General features: G+C 38.9%; 1 protein-coding gene and 1 long non-coding RNA gene across 13 annotated transcripts in view; both read left to right on the top strand.

Moving 5' to 3' along the window:
- ZNF536 (zinc finger protein 536) overlaps nucleotides 1-13,249 on the top strand; it is a 340,334-nt gene that overhangs the window by 287,368 nt on the left and 39,717 nt on the right. The gene's annotated exons all lie outside the window — the stretch shown is intronic.
- LOC147650834 (uncharacterized) lies at nucleotides 7,506-13,204 on the top strand. 2 transcript variants are annotated; one of them, XR_015275204.1, is made up of 2 exons: nucleotides 7,506-7,853; nucleotides 8,351-13,204. It is a non-coding gene; the product is annotated as an uncharacterized LOC147650834 (long non-coding RNA). The 2 variants fall into 2 exon arrangements; XR_015275205.1 differs by having other exon boundaries at nucleotides 7,709-7,853; nucleotides 8,322-13,204.

The raw sequence follows: 13,249 nt of genomic DNA, 5'->3' as shown, positions 1-13,249 counted from the left end.
GCCACATGTGTATTTTCTGCTGATATGAACTCATCTTTGAATACTTGCCATTTCCGTATGGAGTTGTTTCCTCCGCTCCTTTATTCCATTCAGGGTCTGCTCCTCCTCTCATTGAAGTCAGCTGGGAGTTTTGCCATTGCCTTCCTCGAGAGCAGCAGTGAGCCTGCGATTCACTGACACTTCCAGCATGCTCTCAGAATTAACCCTGCTGAAATTGAACATCAATATTGAGCTTTATATTTTAGTTGTAAATCCAGCTCTAACTCCTTGAATGCTGCTTCTGTTTGAAGAATGGCTACTATGAAGAAGTCCATTAATTTTAATGTAACTCTCCATGGTTAGATTTGGGTCATAACATTTCCACTGTCACGACTGCAAAAACAACATCAATAGAAAACTCAGGTTTTCTGGATGTTTCACCAGATGCACCAAAATCTGTTTCTCCCTCTTCCCTGTCACTAGGAAACTTGTAATCATACAAAACTTGCTCAAATAGTGTTTAAATCTTTAGCGAGATAAGGAAATAATCTATGAAAATAAGGTTAAGTATAGGATCTGGGGGTAGTAGAGGTTGGTATTTAAGAGTAGTATGAACACTTTTACTTTTCCCTTGCAAATAATGCTGAGAGTCACATGCCTCTGTCCCCACAAACCATGGTGGAAATGAGCCCACAGGACCCGTGACTTCAACCAGAAGACTGCTGCTCTGTCCTTAGCTCACCCCACTGTGAGGAAGGCTGGTGCCACATATGGTATGTAAGCTCACACTCACTTCCCTGAGACCATGGAAACCCGAGCATGATGGAATACATCAGGGATGGAGTGGCAGCCTTGATTGCGAATATTTTTTGCTAAAGTCAGACACTGAATGTTACTGTAATGACATTTTATATCTCTCCTTCTGTATTCTAGCAGAGAGAGCCACAGGTGTTCCACTGGAATTACTCACACATTTATAGAATTGGACATTCTGTCATTAAATGGACTTAAAACTAAAAAGCCTTTGTCTGCAAAAGGTGGCCAATAGAAAGGGACTTTGGATTATCTGATATCCCATAACTTAATCATATGGCTCTTAAGAGTAGGGCATAAGCAGCTGTGTCTCACTAATATGCATGCAATATGTGTAAAGTGATATGCTTTAATTCTAAACTTGTTTTTAGCAGGAAGAAAAAAGCGTTTAGATGAGGAACATTAAGATTCAGCATTAACCATTTTTTTCCTCGGGGCAAAATTATTCATCACCTGATATTTATTAAGGCAACATTTTTATTTTATTGCTCTGTACTGTAAAGAGTCTTTCCAAACATTCTCAAAGTTGTGCAGGGAAGTTTTATAGGCAGACTTGCAGGCTGCATTTAAAGTGGTTTTCAAAATTTGAGGAAGATAGATAGATGTTTTCCTTTTCCTAAATAGCAATGTTGTCAAATCTCATAACACAGATAAGCAGTCATTTAATTTATTATTTAATTTTAATTTTTTTATCCATCCTCCCACATTATATAAACTTGATTTCTGTATTGTAGCCTTAATTGTTAGTTTGTGTTGGTTTAATCTCTCTTATTTAAGCATGTTTGCTTTAATAATATTAAAAAAAACTAAGACAAAGAAACTGTAGATTAGAGACTTTATTTTCAGGGTAAAATGATACGGATAAGTGAGCGTCAACTGACCAGAAATTATTTGCTTCTGTCTGTTAGACACGTAATGGAGTCATTTAACTAGTCAAATTAGGAGCTGTAGAAATGCACCATGCTTCATTACTGAGTTCGAATGGGCACCATTTTACATTTACGTCAAAAATTATCTCATAGCAAATTAATGTTTTCATTGTGTGGGGAAGCGGGAGCTGTGCAGTATCAGCACCACCTAGAGGATGCGACACAGATGGCTTGGAGATGCTGGTCACAGAAAAACGGAGACAAACAGATTTAGCTCTAAAAAAGCAAAGTACTTCAAACAGCCTGCTGCCTTCCCCAGATTAGCCCTAAAAGTTTTTCTGCCTCATTCTCACAAGCCATGCCTGTCCCCATCAGCTCACACAGAGTTGTGTTTATGGCACACATTGGGTCGAGTCTTCTGTAAAATCCTTCAGTGTTGATACTACAGGTTGTATATTTTTAATGCAAAGAAATGTTATTAGAAGTCAGAATACAGAATTTAAAAATTCAGAGAATCTGGGAAAACAGGGAGAATTTCCAGGTGAGGTTATAAAGGCTCACTCATCCTCGAAATTTCCTGAAAAGCCAAAAAGTTAAAAGGAAGTTATTTAACAAATTGGATACTACTTTGACAAATGGAAGCAGCTAGTCCCTTCAGAAAAAGAAACAACGAGGCAAAGGTGAGGGCAGTGCAAAGACTTTCAGCTTGAAAAATTTGGGCAGTGGATAACCATCATGCAGGAACTGAGCAAGGTAACACAGAGAATTAGTAGAGCTAAAAAAATTGCTCAGTGATAACTGTAAGCAGTTTAGAGCACAGAATGGTTTTGGGTGGCTCATCGTGGGCTTTCCCAAAGGGATAGTTGTCACACAGGCGGTAATATCAAACCTAAAAATGAACTCTAGCTTCTCTGTGGAGGAGATGCTCCCAGGTGGGAGCATGGCCCACCCTGGCAGCTCTTCCAGCAGGGCCAGGGCACAGCAGGCACTCCTGGCATCAGCCAGCCAGATGAGCCGCAAGGCAGGAAATTTTCATGCCTAAGTGTTTTGTGATGAAAGACTGCAGAGGCTAAGTGCCTCTGGCAGCGTGGTTTAGTGTTTCAATACAACTCCTGGAATTCTGGAAGGGAAAAAAAAGTTGGAAGTGGTCAGTGAGGCCTGACGGTGCCGTGCCCCAGCAGGTCCTGCAGCAGGTCCCGAGCTGGGCTCTGTCTGTCGGAGCGCCCACCTCCAGCCCACCAAGCAGGGCTTGGAAACCCACAGCAGGGCAGGGAGCCAGGACAGACCCCATCACCCCACCCAGGCTTCCCTCTCCCTGAGCCAAAATGTGCTCCCCAGGAATTCCTTCAAGGAGAGGGTCTTCTTGCACGCGGAAACACACAGCACGCCGAGCAGAAATTCGCAGGATTTGAGCCTCAGATATGATTTGCATTAAAGATATGTTGTAAATTGACCAGAATATCTAAACAAGTTTTCCAGTCTTATTAAATGTTGTGCATGCATAACTGTATAATTCTCCATATTAATATTCTTAGAAGATGTTTCCAGAAGAAAACAAAAACATCCACAAAGTACTTTGACACAAAGAACAGGAGCTAGAGACAAAGAGGAGCTGAGAGGGCGAAATACACCAGAATTCATTTAGTATTACATTTATCTCTGGAGCAAATGATCACTCATTAATTAAAATGTTGCTGCCCATTGGAGTTTGAAGAAAAAAATTCTTCATAATTGTTTAAAGTGTAATTTTTTTGTTATTTTTCATATTTCAATGAGTTGCTCTTCAGGATTCTTTGAAAAATCAAATAATTGCCTGAGATATTATTTCATGGCTAAGTATAGTGTCTTAAACACATACTGAGCTGTAAGTTCAATAATCTGCCAGTGACTTTAGGGCCACGGTTATGATAATGCCAAATTGGTAGATGATTGTCCATGACTGTGAGCAAGTTTTCTTTTGTTCTATTAAAAGCTTTTCTTATTTTTTTTTTTTTAATGGCTTTGGCTCACAAAGAAAAAGATTTCTTTGAAACAACACAGAAAAAAGTTAAGAGTCTTGTTTACAAGTACCTACCCAGGTATTTCTTCTTTTTTTTTGACTGTAGTGGCACTTTACCTGTTAGTGTGAATCTTATCTGCTGAGATAGTTCAGCCTTCATGTTATGTTTACCAAGGCCAGTCTAGAGGATCAAATAATTTATAACCATTCCTGTTGGGTTTTATGTAATAACTTTGGAACTCATATAAAGTAATGATCCACAAACTCTTTTAATGTTCATTATAAAATATGAAATATTTCTCAGAACCATTGCAATTATGTGACCAGACATAACTGTTTCACACATGAGTAAATACAGGGAGGTTTAACATAACTTTATTATCTTCCTGTCTTTTCTTCTCATTGATGTGATAATACTGTTTTAATATTTTTCTAAAGAAAAGTTAAGTAATTTCAGAATCTCTATTGAGGCCTAGTTTATTGGTTTTTGTAATAGAGTACTCAAGAATAATTGTATTTATGATTAGACTGATAGAAGTAAATGTTGTTGTGCTGAATAGGGGTAAAATACCCTGAAAGCTTTATATTATTATACAAATATACACGCATACATCAGTAAAAAGAAATCATTTATATCTGTCTGTCTGTCTATGCATTTATTTTATGCTTGTCATAGTATCAGTGCACCTCCTCTGGAGACTTTCAGGGGTTTAGCAGTTATTAAAATGTCAGAAGATATAGGATGGTAAAACTCATTAAGGCTACATTATAAAAAAACATGTCTTGCTTGATACTCAGAGCTAACCTTTAATTTCCCCCTCCCCTTCTGATTTTCTTGGATTTAAACTAGACATAATGTGGGTCCTGCCACAGCCTAAACTCTCTGCTGAAGCTGATCAGCGCTTGTTAAACCTGCCTCGGGACTTTGTGGACTTTTCAAGGTTTCTTGCCCTGTTCAGGGTAAGGGAAGTCTCTGAACTCTCCCCAAAACCTTTCACATCTTTCTCCATGCTGTGCCTCCACAGGAGTGATGGACTCAAGCCTAACTCTGAGGGCCTGTCCATGTTTCTGAGTTACAGAATTTGGTGCTAACACAATGAGCCTCCTTAGAGTAACAGCACTAAGTCCCAAGCACACAGGATGGACACCTTCCCCTTCCTTGAGGAGCAGTGTGCAGCAACAGGAGGAGGGTGAACATGTGCATTCAAACTAGAATATATAACATTTCTGTTTACCAACGCTAGCTGGTAACCTAAAGTCTCAGAATTTTGGTCTCCACCTGAATGGTGCTGTACAAATATCATCAAAAAAACAATTCTTTGCCCAAAAGATCACAACCTAATCAAGAACTCACTTAAAAATGTAAACTATTTTCCCTTGATTCTCCTGTTGTCTGTCTGATGGCTCTCCCCTTGTTGACACCTGGGGGAAGGTGCTGTGGGTTTGTCACTGCTCTGTGCCGTGCTGAGGGACAGGAGCTGTGGCAGGAACAGCCCCAGGGTGACAGGAGCCTGCAGGTGACCAGGGCAGAGGACACAAGGGGGATCTGCAGCAGGGCTTGGGCTGCACTGGTAAAGCTGAGACCCACTGACAGACCTCGGGGACTTTTTTTTCCTATTTTGCCTCTCTCTGACTACAAAAAATGGTGTGATGTGGTGCCATGGAAGAGCTTCACCACAACTCCATGGACTTCCAGGGCACTCAAAGGTTAAATTTCTTCAGTCCCACTGTCCTGCTTGCTTCTTATTACAGGTTTGTGCAGGGCAGGGGTAATTTTCATGCATTAAGAGAAGTGAATTCAGAAATGTTATTTTCACGAGTCAGGGATAACCTGCAAGATTCTCAGTGTGGAAGCAGTGAATCTGTTATACCCTGTCACTCTGGAAAGAGAGAGGAATTATTTCAGAGAGCCCCTCTGTTGCATGGAATACTTGTAGGACATTCTGTTCTCCTCACTTTTAAATTAAAATGTCTTTATTTGTCATTATGAAATGTTGGCGTGCATTGAAAAATGAGTCCAGTTGTATTTAGCAGTAGCAAAATGTGATATAACTAATGATACAATGAAATGTATAAAATATGCAGAAGATGCAATAGAGCTGGAAGGATACTGGGTCTCCATTTTCATATCTGAGCTTAGCATTGTAAGGTTTGAAATATTAAACAGTTGTGGTGGACAATTTTTTTATAAAGTGCTTTAAGTTTTGAAATACAAGGGTTGTATCTATTTTTAATAATTTAGGAATTTTTAGTCCATCCAAATTAGTGAACTTGATCACTTTTTAAGGTTTGGGTTTGCCCAGGCAGAGTTACAGTAGTTAATTTATTCAACACTGGAAACTAAATTTTTACTTGTCTTTGGAAAGTATAAAAAAAATCAAAATCAGATTGTGAAAGATTTTACTTTGCACATAGTAGAATACAGCTCTGCATTGGATAAAGCTCTACATTTAAGGAGCCAGGAGGAAGATCAGAAGACAAAGGTTTAGACAAACACCCAGGTCTTTTTCCTGCAGATTTCAAATCACCAGATAGATCCATAATGGAGAGGCTATTTTTGAACTTGTTTTATGTGCTGGATGTTCACCCTCAGTTTCATTTAACTGTTTTCTACAGAGAAGCATGTGAATTACTTAACCAGAGATGGGATTTTTCACTCTGTGCACTTGACCTGAGGATGCAGTATCCAGATTCATAAAAAAAAACCTGCTGATGAGTTTCAACATGTTTAGGCCAAGTATGCATTACAAATTCCTAACCTGAGCTGATGCTGCAGATACAAGTTGTACATATTAAATGTGCTTACATGTGTTCTTCACCACAAACAAATTAAATCTATGTTTTCAGACAAGTTTCACTTTACTTTGGAACAGCTAAACACTGAAAATTCAGGGCATATATGAATTAGTTCAGCAAACAGATAAGTTTTTGGAATCTGGAACAAGTCAATTGTATTTTAAACTTGTCTCTAATGATGAATGGATTTATCATGAGCACATTACATGTGCACCTTTAGCATATGATCAGAGATGTCTTAGTTTATTATAGCATTTTCCTTGTGATATTATGAGCTAGAAAACCTATCTTCAGTCCTGTCAGCATAAAAACTGCTCAGCAGGAGGTGAAGCACATGAAGCAGTTTCCAGGCCTCTTAACATACACAATTCATGCAGCTGAAAAGGTTTTGATAGCTTAAATCTCTTTTTTTCATTTATTTTTTTTTTAAACCTTGGATACCTAATAGTTGACTTTTTGTTGCCTTCTTGAGACACTGAGATTTTTTTTTTTTCCTGGAGAAAGAACCCCATACAAAATTAAACCAGTCTCTTCTGTTTTATTAGGTATTGTGCAAGAGAAGACATCAGAGGTGAGAGGGCTCTATGTAGTTAAGAGCAGGGTGTGATGAGATCACATAGGCAGAGATTTTAGCTGACATTAACTATGCACCTGCCCCCTACATCAGTTATACACAGTTATACCCAGATAGCTATTTCTCTGCCGTGCTGGTTTGGAGAAAGAGCACTGAAGCTAAGAGCACGTGGCCCCAAGGCAGCCTTCCCACCTGCTGATGGCTTGGTTGGCAGAGTAGGTGAAGGGTTAGTGACTCCTGGAAAGGAGCAGTGTAGAATAAGAAGTCTTATTTGCTTTCTTTCTCTGCTTTTCTTTTTTTTTCCTCTCTCCCCTTTGACTTGGACAGGAGAAAGAGGGATTTATTCACCTTTGCAAAAAGTCAGTCTTAACTGCCTTCCTGGGTGAGCTCCCAACCTCCCCCTTTCTCCTACTTTGTCTTTCTCTCCAGCCCAAACACTCCTCTCACAAAAGGGTGCTGCCGTTTCCAGGCATTTGCTTAAGGGTTTGTCTCCACCTCAACCTTTCCTTATTCTGCCAGCAAAGGGAGAATCCCTTTCAAGGGACAGCAGGAGCTAATTGCCCCCTCGACCCCTGCTCCCTGTTCCCCACCTCTGCTAATAGGACTCAGCTGTCACTTCCCTGAATCTGAATGCAAGAGCCAGCAGCTGATCCTGGGATGATTTATCAGGAGAGCCCCACATTTCTATATGGCTTTTCAAGTACGCCACCATATTTCAGGATCACTGAAAAGGGCAAGTAGGTCCAATGACCTACTTACGTGAGACCAGTGACTATGAATAACATCGGTGTGCTGATGAACGTGCCACGACCTGTAAAATGCAGTGAGTTTGTCTCTCTGCCTTTTTTGTGATTTTTTTTTTTAAATTGGTGCTGATTTCATAAAATGTTCTATAAACTTCCACAAAGTCTGGAAAATATTGGAGGGTATTTAAGTAAAATTAGCCACAAAAGTATGTGACCTGCTTCAGAAATGAGGTAGATAATGTTAGTGTTGTGCTGTCCCCCAGGACTTAGCTTATAATGTTATCTTTGGTCATACTCAAAAGAAAGCTAATTTATGGCCTTTCAAATCAGGACTAATTAATATAAAATGTTCTTATTTTATATGATAAATTCTTTTGTAAAGAATTTTAATGATGTGTCTTTCTGAATAATTCTCTCCGTAGTGTAGGATGTGAATATGGAGCATTAAAAAAAATAAAAAAAAACACAGAATTTTTTGGTAAATTTGAAGCCTTGAGCATAAATATAGAATATTGGCTTCCTTTTCTGAAATCTATTGTTCACAGCAATTCTTGGTCTGTTGGTGTTATCTCAGGATGGAATCTGAAGTCTGCTGTCTTTAGACCTCAGTGTTCCCCCACGACGGATGTACATGGAATCGTTGTCAATACCACTGAGCGGGCACCCGGCACACCGAGGCTGGCTCGCCCTCCACGTTGTCTCTTGGGATTCAAAAGATGTCATTCCTGGCTGAGTGGCAGAGCAGTGACACATCTGCACTCCCTGCCTGTGACACCTCGCTGTCATGTGGTTTTGTCACCGGACAGCAGCGCCTGTCATCTCGTTAGGAGGCCCGACACAAAGCGCGCGTCACCCCTGACATGCTGTGTGTGTAAAGAGGGTTTGTTTTATGCCTGGTGTCCATGTTGTGCTTTGAAAGCTCATGATAAAAAAAAAATAATATCCTTGTAAGGCCACATTCTGTTCTCAGCCATACCAGTGAAAATCCACAATCACTTCACAGGCCTTGGAAGATCTAGCTCTGTCTCGCTTGGACTGCCGTAGGGTGGAAGACTAGAAGAACGAAGAATTTAGTGATGAATTTCAGCCCAGAAGTGTGAATTTCAAGTCAAGGAGCAGAGTTTGAGATTTTAGTGCTCTTGGGCCCAGGCACATCCTGTCCCATGTCTGGCATTGCTGCTGTTAGGCAGAGGATAGGGAAGGGAGAATCCAGTACTTGAAGCTTGCACTGATCTAATTGTAAGCTCACTTTCTTGGGAAAGATAACTCCTACAAGTTCTTGAACATATTGAGGGTTAGGCGTAGCAGGTACTTACACTAAGAAAAGGAAAGTGTGAATTTTTCCTTTTTCAGTCTTCCTCGTGCCTCACTCAAGTTATCTGCCCTGAAACACATCCCTTTCTGGGCCTTTGTAGTTACAGGACAGTCACCAAAATAAGAGTTTATTGTTCAGTGAGAATGTGAAATTGTTTTCTTCATCCTTATCACTGCATGCTGTAATCTGAGGCACCAATCAAAAATATTTGAAATACTGCCTCAGCAATGTAGTACCTTTCTTTATTATACACCATGTATAGAATTGCCATCAAGTGTTGAAGTTAATCCAGAGTTCTACCCTCAAAGATATGAGGCTTTGTGTCTGTTGCCATTTAAGCAGAGTTTTGTGGTAGCTAACCTAATGTTTGGAGGTGAATGCAGGAAAGAGTTAAAAGCCTTCACATCTAGCAGTGAGGATTTTGTAATTTATCTGACCATCTCCAGAAGAATTTAACATATTTTAATGAATCTTACCCAGCCTTATTTAGCTCATCAGTCACCAGATGATGGGCCTGTTGGATATGTTTGTATGTATCTGCAAATAATTTATGTGTACCTGCAAATTTACAGTGTGTGACACAACAATGTTCTCCTCCTTACTGAGAACATGGGTGCTATTGCTGAATAAATGTTAAATAATGTTAGTAGTACTAAAGAGTTAACAGTATTCTTCTGTGCAGACAGCTCTGAAGGCCTGATTCTATCTGATTTATCGTTTAGTCAACTTTAAAATGCCCCAGAGATCCCGAAGATCCTCTTGGCTGTTGCTGTAGGGGTGGGACTTTTATGAATGCGTTTGTACTTTGATAAGAAATAGTACTTTGTTAAAACATGAAAACAGCACACTTTGCCTTTTTTTTTTATTTCCAAGGGCCATCTTTTCTCTTAATTGTTGTTAAGTTCAGAGTTTATCAGCATGGTTAGTATTGGTTAACCTTTATTGCTACACATATTTCATGTTCCCTCTCCATAACTGCCATCTGGAGACAGTCTGAATATTTTAGCAAGGTATTTATCAGGCTGAAATCTGCACTGAAATTGGCTGAATTGTTAGGTATGGATTTCTGGGCTAACTTTTGATAGTCCTGTGGTGAAAAAAACATGTATATTGATTCTCACCAGGGACTATACTGTTAAAATACATAAATGTAAAAATTGACTTAGGAAATAAAAAATAAATGATAGCTATAAATCAGGGAGCTGATAAACAAATAAATATCTATCACTATTATATCTCGGTATTTCCCAAAGATATCTGAAGAGCACTTAATTGTAACTGAGTAATCAATTAGTCAATTAACCTTCTTCTCATCGAATATATATTTGATATAATTTTTTGAAGCTTGGGCTCTAAAAGGTTTATATTGATTGCAGGATTCAAGGCCATATGTTTCAGTTATTGGATTTGTGTAGTCAAAATTGACATCCTAAGTTCACCAGAATATGTAAATATTTGACTGTAATGAGTTTCCAAGACTGTTGGAGGAATGCAGTTAGTTTTCATTACTTTTTAAAACTACCATATTTTATGATTATGAAGTCCACCTTAGCAGAACATGTGTCATTTAAATACATTTCTTATTTAGAAGACACAAGCTTATTTTATGGTCTTGTTATGAGTTATGTCATATTCACTTTTCACACTGCTTTGGATGGAGTTGACTGGGAGACATTTCAGTGTTTTGCTGGAAAATGACCCAAACTATAGGAATTTGAAAGAAAGTGTTTCATGCCAGCAGTTTTTGATTCAATTGTAGTACTGTGGATACCTGGTGCTGAGCCAGTGAAAGGCTGTCCTTAGCAGGGTCAGGTTTGACCACCACCCACCTTCATGGAGAAGCCAGACATGTTCACACTGAATTTCTAAATCAACCCATTCCTTCCCAGCTATCCTTAGGGTCTGCTAGGTGTCATCACCCAGCTGAGCTTCTGGAGGCTGTTTCTGTAGGGGTCTGCAATGGGCACCTGAGGATGTGTCACGCAAATGGGACTCTCCCTTTTCACGGACACAGCTGTTGCTTGTACGCCCAGCACAAATGAGTTGTACCTTAAATTGAAGCCTCTGATTTCAACAGTTGCCCATCTCTAGCAGTTTAGCACAGTATCAAGGGACAGCAAAGCTCGACTCTCACTGTTTACAAGGTCAAAATGGGATAGTGGGATGTGGGGAATTTAGGCCCTCCATCCAGTGAGGGGCACCTGATCTGGAGCCCCAGATACAGACCAGGGTAGAAATGGTTTATTCTTTTCTTCTAAATACCACCTTTCCTCCCAGGAGCTGAGCTATGATGTTTTTGGGTTAGCTTCCATTAAGGGCTGCCTTGCACAAGCAAGCTGTCTGCAATGCTGGGTTTCATTCACTGTTAGCCTCCAAATCAAAGGCAAGAGGAAAACACCAGCAGAGTTATTGATAAGTTGGGAAATAGTTTATTTAGTCCATTATTTTACTGTATGAGATGTTGTGCATTTCTTAAGTAATACTTTTTTAAAATTCTGATTGTATCAGGTAGGAAGAAACAGCTGTACAAAGAAAATCCTTACATTAAATGATCTTAGATGGTCATCAGAATCTCAAGGTGCAAGGACCTGTCTGTTAAGGACAGAGCTCACTGTGTCTCTTCACTTTGGCTGTTTTTGTGCAGACAGTTTGATGGGTGAGCTTATGAGAGATGTATTATTAAGTATTGATGATTTTCAAAGATGCAAAACCCCTGCATTGGTGTGGAACCTTGCTCAATTCCTTCTAGTGGTGTCTAGCTACATCAAAAAGAAAAGTGCTATAATGGGTTAATAATAATCCTACTGTCTTCAAAATTTGTTTGATATAGCAGTGCACAAAAATATTCGTTTCTGGCAACTCTCTTGACAACCTTTTGATATTTAGATTTTTTGTGTGTGCGCTTCAGTGTGTAATAGATTAACTTGGCTCTGCAGAAAAGGTCTTTATAGAATCCTTAACTGTTGCACTCATTATTGAATAAACAGTGCTTTCTTCATGGGAAAAAAAACCTCAAAAACCTGCAGATTTTTCCCCTCTTAAAAATGCATTCATAATCTATATATTAGCAAACATTTATTTTTTTTTTTTTTCTTTGTGAAAAATATCATAAACCGTCTCAGTTTGACCTTGTTAATGCAGGACCACTTTAGTAATCTGTGCCTAATGATTTTTTACATTAAACCACAGCTTGTGTTGGACCCTTGTGTGTCACAGTAATTTAAGAACAGTCATTTTGCACATTCCGATCCCATTATGTTACATTGTTACTGAATAAAGACTGGTATTATGTTGCTCCTATAAAGGGCAGAAGTGGCCTGAATTTTATCTGCTGAACGAATCAATCTGGATTATGTCAGCTGAAAAGAATTGTGAACTGCAGTCTCCAGCAGATGGGGAGATTTTAAAAATGTATCTGTTTGGTTGTGAATACATTAGCTAAGATAATACCTTGTGGTGACTGAAAAGTAGTTTTTCTCTCTTTTTTTTCAATGAAGACTGTACCAATTATCATTTCAACATAAAGTATTAGGAGATCAATTGGGAACTGAATGCCATTTCCTAATGTTAATACAGTGTTTTATTTAAGCTGCCTTGACAGGCTGTCTAGGCTGTGGGAAAAAGACTGAGCAAATAATGAGTAAAGGGTTTAGAAAAAAGACAGAGGGTGGAGCTTGGCAAACGATGTGAGCTATTCATCAACAACTCAACAAGGATGATGGAAATAATAAGTACTCCTTAAAGAAAAGGGGAAAGGATTTTTTTTAAAGAAACAGTTTCCTTTAAAAAAAATATTTAACTCTAACTTTGTATTACTTTCTGATTAGCTGATTTTAAACTTCCTGAAATCAGCAAAAGCTTCCCTTTGAAATGGATAGTCCATGTTCAAACAGCGCATTCTTTAGCAATCAGTTAAAAAAAAAGAAACAGTGTCTAATTTCCTGTTCATTCGTGCAAATTTCTTACCATGTGGCATTGTCATTTAATATCTAAAGTACATTAATGCATTTCTATAATGCCAAAACCCTCAGACAAATCCCCTGTGTGAAATAATTTGTGTGAACTTTGAACTAACCATGAATAAAATCAAGATCTTATTATGTCCTTTATTTATATGGCACAGAAAAGCTTTGAAACTTAATACTAGCACCAACACGA

Source organism: Cyanistes caeruleus, chromosome 12, assembly GCF_971803275.1.
Source record: "Cyanistes caeruleus chromosome 12, bCyaCae1.hap1.1, whole genome shotgun sequence".
Classification (NCBI taxonomy): Eukaryota; Metazoa; Chordata; class Aves; order Passeriformes; family Paridae; genus Cyanistes; species Cyanistes caeruleus.
The sequence above is the reverse complement of the archived record's forward strand: the minus strand, read 5'-3'. Positions and strand labels throughout refer to the sequence as shown.